At 40.6% G+C, this 10,383-nt stretch overlaps 1 protein-coding gene across 2 annotated transcripts in view; it reads right to left on the minus strand.

The window, feature by feature from the left end:
* Positions 1-9,104, minus strand: part of LOC110533517 (homeobox protein PKNOX2) — a 118,416-nt gene extending 109,312 nt beyond the window's left edge. The window contains exon 1 of one of the 2 annotated variants that reach the window (XM_021617805.3): positions 9,004-9,104. The gene's annotated coding sequence lies outside the window, so the exon portion shown is untranslated. The remainder of the gene's footprint in view (positions 1-9,003) is intronic. The other variant, XM_021617806.3, reaches the window with a different exon arrangement.
* Positions 9,105-10,383: the final 1,279 nt, after the last annotated feature.

Here is a 10,383-nt window from a genome sequence, read left to right on the forward strand (position 1 = left end):
CATTCTGACTTGAAAGTCAACAACTTGATGCCTTGGGTCCAATAAAACGTAACAAATGTGAAAGAACATAAAATAAGGATTGGCGTGTGTGGTTTGGAACAGCCAGTGGGAAGTAAGATGAATGTTGAGTCATAAAAATGCAACCACTTCTTAAATCAGAACTGGCATTAGCCTAAAAAGTCTTACAAACACACAGCTTTCATTCACGTGGTGTGTGTGTGTGCCATTAAGAATCAAGGCATAAGAGTACCCACATTCATACACAGTCGTTTAATTTATGTTTCACTGTTTTTAAGGTTTAGATTTCATATTAACTCCCTTTTTTCAAGTCTGAATGAAATTCCTGGACACAAAGTTCAATGGGATCTCCATAAACATGTCACTGAGCATTTCCTGTTGAGGAGTGAAAACCTGTAACCTGTAGTCATCCTTAGATTGCACAGATCTCAGATCAGCTTACCCTACCCAAAACCTTAATCATTAGAGGTTAGGGATGCAAAACGGACCTTAGATCAGTGTCTCGGGCCTACTCTATACTATTTCTAAGAAACCTTGTCCTTGCTCACAAACCACCCTGGCCCCTTTGGGCTCTAGCCCTCCAGCAATACAGGAGCATGCTCTCTTGTAGGGAGGCTAAAGTAACACAGGCTAGGGCTAAACATGATCTGCTTGCAAAGGAACTGAAAGAGCAGTGAGCTATTCAGACATTTCTAACCTATCCTGCAGGGCAACTGGCCACAACTTTACATTCTCACATTAACTGTGAGTGATGTCACAACAAGTCTACTTCGCTTCTCTATACAAGAACTAGAATGTGCAGAGGAATTGTGCAAGCATACTCTGTGACTGAGCAAGGGAAGCAGCTGTTGAAATTCCAAACAAAATCTAAAAACTTGAATGAGGAAAACAGCAAAACAATCCAGTCTAACTGACTAAAAGCGAAGTGCGAAGGGACTGATTCTCAACGCAATCCTGTAGCTTTAACATTAACGTCAGTGTTTTTCTTACTCACTTATTGTTTTCTCACACACCCTCACTGAGTGCCAGAGTGCCAGACTCATAATTTTCTGAAACTAATGGGGTGAGAACAAGAGAGGGGAAAGTAATGATTGAATTATCTGAATATGGCAGACACGGCCTTCTTGGTATACTGTGCACTTTGCGAGTTGACGTTTTCTCAATTTTGGTTTCAATAAAAATTGTCAAAGACCATTAAAGTAACTTGAGGAAGCATGTGTATGAATCACCCACAGTTATCTGAGGCTCATCAATTAGGAAGGAGATTATTTTCTTAATTAACTTCTCTATTTAAGGATTAGGGAACAGAATGGGAAAACGTCCACAAACTTTACTTTGAACAAAAGTGTATTTCAGATTCTTACATTTTGGACAACGTGAAATAAGTACAGTATCAACTATCAAGTACATCTTAACATGTGGATCAGCTGAATGTAAAAAATGCTCACTTCCATCCCCAAACTAGACTGAAGAGGATCTTTAGAGGGACCTATGTTTTTCAAAGACCTACATTGCCTAGAACCCCTAAATCATCTAATATGTCAAAGCCGAGAGAAGCTGGGAGCTTTACAGTCTCCCTACGGCCAAAAGGCATCAATGCACTATATTGCGGAGATGAAACGGTACTCCTTAAAGTATTTTGGAGAGTAAAAGTCTAGTAAAACACAAGACATAACATTACCAGGGAGAAATAAAATGCACTCCCACTAGTCAACGTCAGCATAAAATCATGGTGCTTTTTTACAAGGAATTGGACCACATTGAGGAAGTCATTTGTATAAGTGTAATAAGTGAAATTTCCACTAAAATGCAATACAATAAATTATTCTGTCATTGCCGCTTAAGCAATGCTTTCAGTCCTTTGATCCACTGCTTCTGCTATAACAAAGCCCATCAGGAAAATGTCCTTGATTTCCTATGTCAGACGTTGCATCTGGCTTTTGATAATAAACCTCTATGGACATCATAGGGAGAACAAAAACAAGATGTACAGATGGATTTGCAGGGAAGGAAACTCAATTATAGACTAATGTTAAAAAGCCAGGAGGTGAGAGTACAGAGGGAAAATATTGTCCTCCAAACCAGAGATGTCCTGTAATACAATACACTGAGAAATACACAGGAAGTATACAGTAAGGCAGAAAGGGCGGAGTGATGTCATTCCAGCAAATTGTGAGAGATGGCACTTCTTAGGACAAAATGGCACTTAGGAGATTGCACCCATTCAATGGACCTGTGTACTGTTTTTCTAAGTACAGTCTACTACTGTCTAGTGCCAATCATCAACATAAGGAAATGGCCAACCAGATTCCATTAAGACAACTGTAGGCACATGGTTACCACCAAGGAGTAGTACTCTCTCCACGCCCTCTGTGTCTCGGCCAATGCTTTGTAACACAGCCAGTCAAAATGTCTAGGAAACTCGAGAATGACATTTCACACCTCCAAACTAATTGTGGAAATATGAATGGTAGCTCTAGCTGTAGTTTTAACCTACGTTCCAAGAGTCTCCCACTAAGGGTGTATGTTTTTATCCAACTGTAGGGTTATCATATTGCTGCCCATACATGTACAGTGAGGGGGAAAAGTATTTGATCCCCTGCTGAGTTTGTACGTTTGCCCACTGACAAAGAAATTATCAGTCTATAATTTTAATGGTAGGTTTATTTGAACAGTGAGAGACAGAATAACAACAAAAATATCCAGAAAAACACATGTCAAAAATGTTATTAATTGATTTCCATTTTAATGAGGGAAATAAGTATTTGACCCCCTCTCAATCAGAAAGATTTCTGGCTCCCAAGTGTCTTTTATACAGGTAACAAACTGAGATTAGGAGCACACTCTTAAAGGGAGTGCTCCTAATCTCAGCTTGTTACCTGTATAAAAGACACCTGTCCACAGAAGCAATCAATCAATCAGATTCCAAACTCTCCACCATGGCCAAGACCAAAGAGCTCTCCAGGGAAGTCAGGGACAAGATTGTAGACCTACACAAGGCTGGATTGGGCTACAAGACCATCGCCAAGCAGCTTGGTGAGAAGGTGACAACAGTTGGTGCGATTATTCTCAAATGGAAGAAACACAAAAGAACTGCCTATCTCCCTCGGCCTGGGGCTCCATGCAAGATCTCACCTCGTGGAGTTGCAATGATCATGAGAGCGGTGAGGAATCAGCCCAGAACTACAATGAACATCTGAATGATTCAGAGGACAACTGGGTGAAAGTGTTGTGGTCAGATGAGACCAAAATAGAGCTTTTTGGCATCAACTCAACTTGCTGTGTTTGGAGGAGGAATGCTGCCTATGACCCCAAGAACACCATCCCCACTGGCAGGGTAGCCTAGTGGTTAGAGTGTTGGACTAGTAACTGGAAGGTTGCAAGTTCAAACCCCCAAGCTGACAAGGTACAAATCTGTCGTTCTGCCCCTGAACAGGCAGTTAACCCACTGTTCCTAGGCCGTCATTGAAAATAAGAATTTGTTCTTAACTGACTTGCCTAGTTAAATAAAGGTAAAATAAATAAAAAATTAAAAACATGGAGGTGGAAACATTATGCTTTAGAGGTGTTTTTCTGCTAAGGGGACAGGACAACTTCACCGCATCAAAGGGACGATGGACAGGGCCATGTACCGTCAAATCTTGGGTGAGAACCTCCTTCCCTCAGCCAGGGCATTGAAAATTGGTCGTGGATGGGTATTCCAGCATGACAATGACCCAAAACACACAGCCAAGGCAACAAAGGAGTGGCTCAAGAAGAAGCACATTAAGGTCCTGGAGTGGCCTAGCCAGTCTTCAGACCTTAATCCCATAGAAAATCTGTGGAGGGAGCTGAAGGTTCAATTTGCCAAGCGTCAGCCTCGAAACCTTAATGACTTGGAGAAGATCTGCAAAGAGGAGAGGGACTAAATCCATCCTGAGATGTGTGTAAACCTGGTGGCCAACTAGAAGAAACGTCTGACCTCTGTGATTGCCAACAAGGGTTTTGCCACCAAGTACTAAATCATGTTTTGCAGAGGGGTCAAATACTTTTTTCCCTCATTAAAATGCAAATCAATTTATAACATTTTTGACATGCGTTTTTCTGGATTTTTTTGTTGTTATTCTGTCTCTCACTGTTCAAATAAACCTACCATTAAAATTATAGACTGATAATTTCTTTGTCAGCGGGAAAACATACAAAATCAGCAGGGGATCAAATATTTTTTTCCCTCACTGTATGTATTTTTGGAGAAGGGAGTTTACAAATATGCGGCATCCATAACGGTTGGTGTGATTTTCTCTGCTTTGATCTGCTGTTGAATCAAAATCAAATATTTCTAACCTCACCCTGCTCAGCTGTTACCAGGGCGGTTGAATATAATACATTCAGGATTTACTGGCAGGCTTCATATTTCTCTCTGTGAGGCTGTATTAATTTATTAGGATTATCTGCATTCCACCAGAGATAAAAAGCAAAAGCACAAAGAGGTTTGCAGTCTTGTTAAAGGTCTTTAAATGCAGAATTAATAATAAGCTGCTACTAATTTGATTTAGCTTTTGATCCTTGAATAATCATTTTTACAGAAAAAAACAACTTGATTTTGGGGTGAATAATAATCATCCTCATCACCATCATATTGTAAAGAAGTTGAAATGTACTTTCAATAAACGTTATTGTCATTATTGCCAATAAATAGCTGTATTCACAGCCTGACTATGATCTATCACACTATAATTACATCCACTTCAACAAAACACAATTAAAAACATCAGCCTTTTGTTTAGTGAGTTTTGTTTAGTTTCAGGAATGTCTCCCTGCTGTTACTTCATTTCCTCATTCTAAAAAAGGGCAATACGATCAAAGTGTTGATGCTAAAATCATTAGCAAATTACTAAATATTTTATTCAATGCTATGACATGCTGTGCTCTTTTATAGTTATAGACTCATATCCAGATCTCCAACCATGAGGGTTGTCTGGACAACCTCTACAGAAGCATAAAGATCTTGCCTAGTATACTTGGTGATTTGATGATTTTGGAAAGCATATTGTTATTAAAGTAATAGGAACTAAATCCATTCACTTCTGCTGGTTGCTATTCAAATGTAGTGGCTTTGGAAAAAACCTTGAAAACATCTCAGAGAGTTCTAATGCATTTTCATGACCCTATCTATTTTCAGTCCTTCTGCAGACTGAGCAAGCAGCAGCGAAGGATCAGCCAATTGCACATGACACAAACAACATGGCAGATCGTTAAATACATCCACTGCTCCTCCAGAGCATAAATCAAGCAAATTTGTTTCCTCTCCATGTCGCTCCCCGGTGACGGACTTAGAGTTAGAGCAATGCCAACGCAGCAGTAGTGGGATAATGGGGCGAGGGATAAGGTATAAAAGCATCCAGGGTCGTCCTTACACTGAGCCCTCCGACGGTTGAAGCAGGCCTCGTCCCTCCTCAAGAGAGCAATAGGGATCAAGCAAGCTTAGTGGACCTGGCCGGTGAGGGCCCCTGATGTGGGGGCCACAACATGCATCCCAATCATCTCGAGGTCTGCTGGTGTACTGCACTATGGAGGCCTGTACAGCAGAGAAAAAGGCCCAAATGTTCCCGGGGATAGAACAAGATCTTGGTGCACTCCAACGCGATACACCCAGCAGACTAAGTCCTCATGAATGATTTCAAACAAAACGACTTTCTCTCTCTCTCCCTCCATCTGACTGCTAAAACAAAGATTATGAAATGGGGAATTAGTTAGAATGACACCTGAAAAACCTTGATGGTTTTCTCAGAGAAAATTATGTATTTGTTACTTTGGCACAGTGAAGGAGGTGGTATTAGGGGCTAAGGCAAGGAAATAGCAGGCATTTGTACATCGCTTAAATTTTCTCAATCACTTTATGGCAACACATAAATGCACAAATTGGCTTATAACATATGCTTTTCTCGCTCTGCTTATTTCCTTCATTTATGCGACTGAATTACTTTATTAGTGATTATCCCCAAAAAGCTGCAGGAGAGCACAGCATTGCACATAATAATGTAATTGACCCATAAACTGGGGAATGGGAATATGCAAATAATGTCTGGGTGTTTTGTATCTGCAGTTTTGCCCCTGGGCTGCTTGTCCCATGACACAAATCAGCAATTAGGATCCCAGCAGGGTTTTGGAGCATCTAAATTGTCAATACCCCGATCTACCAACATTTGGAGTCATGTGGGGTACACAACAACATGGCACAAGCACTAAGGGTGAGTAGTTTGTGACAAAATGAAGATTATAGTGTGTGTGTGTGTGTGTGTGTGTGTGTGTGTGTGTGTGTGTGTGTGTGTGTGTGTGCTATTTGACTCTCTTATTTTCCACAACTAACTTTTGAATTATTTGCTTGGATCATGAGTCTGATATTTATTTTACAGACACAAAAGTTACATTAATTATTTCACTCATATTCTTCTGTCAACACAAATAAAGACACATTAAGAAAATGCATTGTTTATGTTCATAGTCAAAGTTCAAACAAATCTGGTCCATTGAAGTGTTTACGACTGTCCCATATGTAGTAGATACCTAAGGGGACTAAATGCCTGAGTCACTAGCTTTTGTTATGTGACTTGTGAATACATTGCCGCAGCAATTTTATTACCATTGTGTGCTTGGTAATGTGAGTACAACATGCAAAGACATCAGATGTTGTATTTATAAAGGGATAAGGGTCACTGTGCACAATACTGACCCTGCATCATGTTCAACACTATGCCACAAGGACTTTCAGCCTTCTTGAAAGTTGATTGAACAGGGCCCTTTAGTTGAATGAGGCCTAAAGATTAGCTTTCAATATTACATGTTTTACATATTATGTTTCTTTACAGTAGTTTTACACGTTTCATGTCTACAATTACTTGGCATGTACATGGCTTTTTTTTGCAATTTCCAAATAAGATGCAGATTCCGATTTTGCTCTAAATATAAACTGCTTTGAATTATGCTCTCTGAATATAACTATCATCAGAATCTGAGCGGTTGTATGGGGTACTCCTTCAAAGGGAGTTTATATAATCATTTTTGTGGTAATACCTTGTATGTATATATCAGTTTAGTTTAAATATAAATAACCAAAGTGAGTTCATATCAGATGCTGGGTTATACACAATAATGCCTCAACTACTGCGACTAAATAAAACCATAATGGAAGACCAAACATTGCAAATGGGCACATATTGAATGCATGAATTGTGAATCAGAACTCACTATAATGTTCGACAACTTTGAAGCTTAGAGGGAGAGAGACAAAATAGCTTGATTCTTTCTAATCTATACGTGGCAATAAATTGTGAATACAACTCCAAATTATGTGACATTTTGAGAGTGTTCATGTCAAATGCCCAGCCCACTAAAAGCCCAGTCCTGGAATAGACAAGTAATCCAAAATAGAAAGTATATATAGCGACTAGGCATTGAGTCGTGCCACACAAAGAGCGCTAATGTTCAGTCTGGAGAGGTCTTGCAAGGTATGCCCCAGCAATGAAAAGCAAACATTGTAGTCACTGAGTTGATGACAGCCACAAGCCATTCACTTATAATGATAGAAAGATAGAAATACAGTAGATAATAAAGTGCCAAACTGAATGTATTTTGATACATGGATTAAAGTCATCCGACTTGTTGACTAGGGCAATTAAATATCTATAACAATATTTTACATGATGCTATTTCAGATTAATTCAAACTAAAACACTGACTATAATGCATAAAAATAGGGCAGTGGGTTGGATTGCTTTGTTGGAGCGCCAAGTGCCAAGATTTCAAATAATCTAATCCAAACCACATAGCGAGCGCTACAATCAAATCTTTCAAACTCTTTGTCATGCTCAGGCTATTGCAAGATTTGACTGACAAGCCATAACCTACGTAAAATGTGTAGTTTTGACAAATTGGAAATGATTAGGCTACAATGACTAGCATAACGCATAACCTATGTGCCGTAAACGCAAAATAATGCGCCTCAATTGCCTATACGTGAAAAGATTATTAATGTAGTCCATGTGTCACTTATAAACAATTTTGTTGACTTTCATCCTCTTATATTTATGTTACATACATTAGCAGTTATTTACAGTGAATTTGGGATAGCTTATTGATGCCAAACGGGACTATTTGTAGCCTAAAGTTAGTCCTATACTATTACTTATTTTACTAGCCAGGTCTGACTGCAAAACGTGTTTTTTTTTTCCATAGAGAAAAGGATATATTTCTTCCACCTATAGCCCATCTATAACAATAAGCTTATGAAAATGATCAGATCGAATACAATTAAGTTTTAAGATAATCATCCAGCTGAAAATCTATGAAAATTATAGACGACTCGATGTAAATATAAATAAAATCCATATCCAATAAATAGGTATATCATGTAGGCTATGCCAGTCAAAACATATATGCAAATACAATTAATAAAACAAATAAATATATACATGCATATTAATTAATTAAGAAATAATTATTCAATGAGCATGAATCCACCGTCGGAAAGCACGTTCAGGTGCAGTGTCTAAAAATGTCTAGTACAGTCTTCGATAATTCTCTCTTCTCCATATCCCTTGAAAACTAAAGTGTCCACGCAAAACGAAAACGCCTAATGCCATTATCTGAAACATATACATAGACTATTTTATTAATCCAAACGCTGCATCAAGCAAAAATCCTCGTCTTTCCATCCAGTACAAAAATGTATCACCCTTCTCTGTTCTCTCTTTCCTCTCCTCTTCCCTCCCTTTCGCACATGCACTCTCTCCCTCCTCCCCTCTCTCCCTGTCTATCTTGTTCTCTTCCCCTCGCTCTCTCTCTCTCTCTCTCTCTCTCTCACTTCCTCCCCCTCGCTCTCTCTCTCGCTCTCTCTCTCTTTCCCTAGCATGGCCATGTCTGTATGAATAATGTGCTGCCTTTTGTAATGACGCTGGAGTGTTAGCCTGCTCCATGCTCTGACATTGAAAATGAATGACAGCTTACCTGAATGCCAATCTTCATCAGACTGACACTAGGCTGACAACACAGCCTATACTCCCCTGCACAAGCAGTGACGTGTACCATGTAAGACCCCTCCCACCCCCCCACCCCACCACCACCCCCGCCTCCTCGTAGCCCCCCTCCCATCACCTCCACTGGTCTCCCACCACACAAACCCCGGCCCTGCGCATCTCCATATATTCAAACCGCGGAGTCTGCCGGCCCCCTGTCGGCGCAAATAAAAAATTACATATTGACGGTGAGACAAGCAAGTGATGGGCTACATTAATTGGAAACATTGTAGCAGACATCCTAGTATGAGGATGGATACATTGCATAACTTCACAATGATAACACACCAGTGAAAAAAAAGAGCTAGGCTTTAGGTCTGGGTCTGCGCTATTCATTATTCATAATTATATATTATTCCAATATTACAGTGGCAATAGGCTACAAATAATATTATGACCATAATTTCTAAGATGTATCATGTTCAGTACGTGTACTTAGTCCCCTCCTTTATACCCTGTTCACCCACGACCGTGTGTCCAAACACGACTCCAACACCATCATTAAGTTTGCTGACGACACAACACAACAGCCTGATCACCGACAATGATGAGAGGGTCTATAGGGAGGTCAGAGAACTGGCAGTGTGGTGCCAGGACAACAACCTCTCCCTCAATGTGAGCAAGACAAAGGAGCTGATGGTGGACTACAGGAAAAGGCGGGTGGAGCGGGTCGAGACTTTCAAGTTCCTTGGTGTCCACATCACCAACAAACTATCATGGTCCAAACATACCAAGACAGTCGTGAAGAGGGCACGAGAATACCTTTTCCTCATCAGGCGACTGAAAAGATTTGGCATCGAGAGCATCTTGACCGGTTGCATCACCGCCTTGTATGGCAACTGCTCGGCATCTGACCGTAAGGCGCTACAGAGGGTAGTGCGTACAGCCCAGTACATCACTGGGGCCAAGCTTCCTGCCATCCAGGACCTATGTAATAGGCGGTGTCAGAGGAAAACCCATAAAATTGTCAGAGACTCCAGTCATCCAAGTTATAGACTGTTTTCTCTGCTACCGCACGGCAAGTGGTACCGGAGCGCCAAGTCTAGGACCAAAAGTCTTCTCAACAGCTTCTACCTCCAAGCCATTAGACTGCTGAACAATTCATAAAAATCGCCACTGGACAATTTACATTGACCCCCCCCCCCCCCCCCCCCCCCCCACACACACACACCCTCTTGTACACTGCTGCTACTCGCTGTTTGTTTGTTACCTATGCATAGTCACTTCGTCCCCACCTGCATGTAGATTCCCTCAACTAACCTGTGCAAATGCACACTGACTCGGTACCCGTGCCCCCTGTTTATATCCTCGT

This window comes from Oncorhynchus mykiss, chromosome 10, assembly GCF_057628025.1.
Source record: "Oncorhynchus mykiss isolate SJ-2025 chromosome 10, ASM5762802v1, whole genome shotgun sequence".
NCBI classification, from domain to species: Eukaryota; Metazoa; Chordata; class Actinopteri; order Salmoniformes; family Salmonidae; genus Oncorhynchus; species Oncorhynchus mykiss.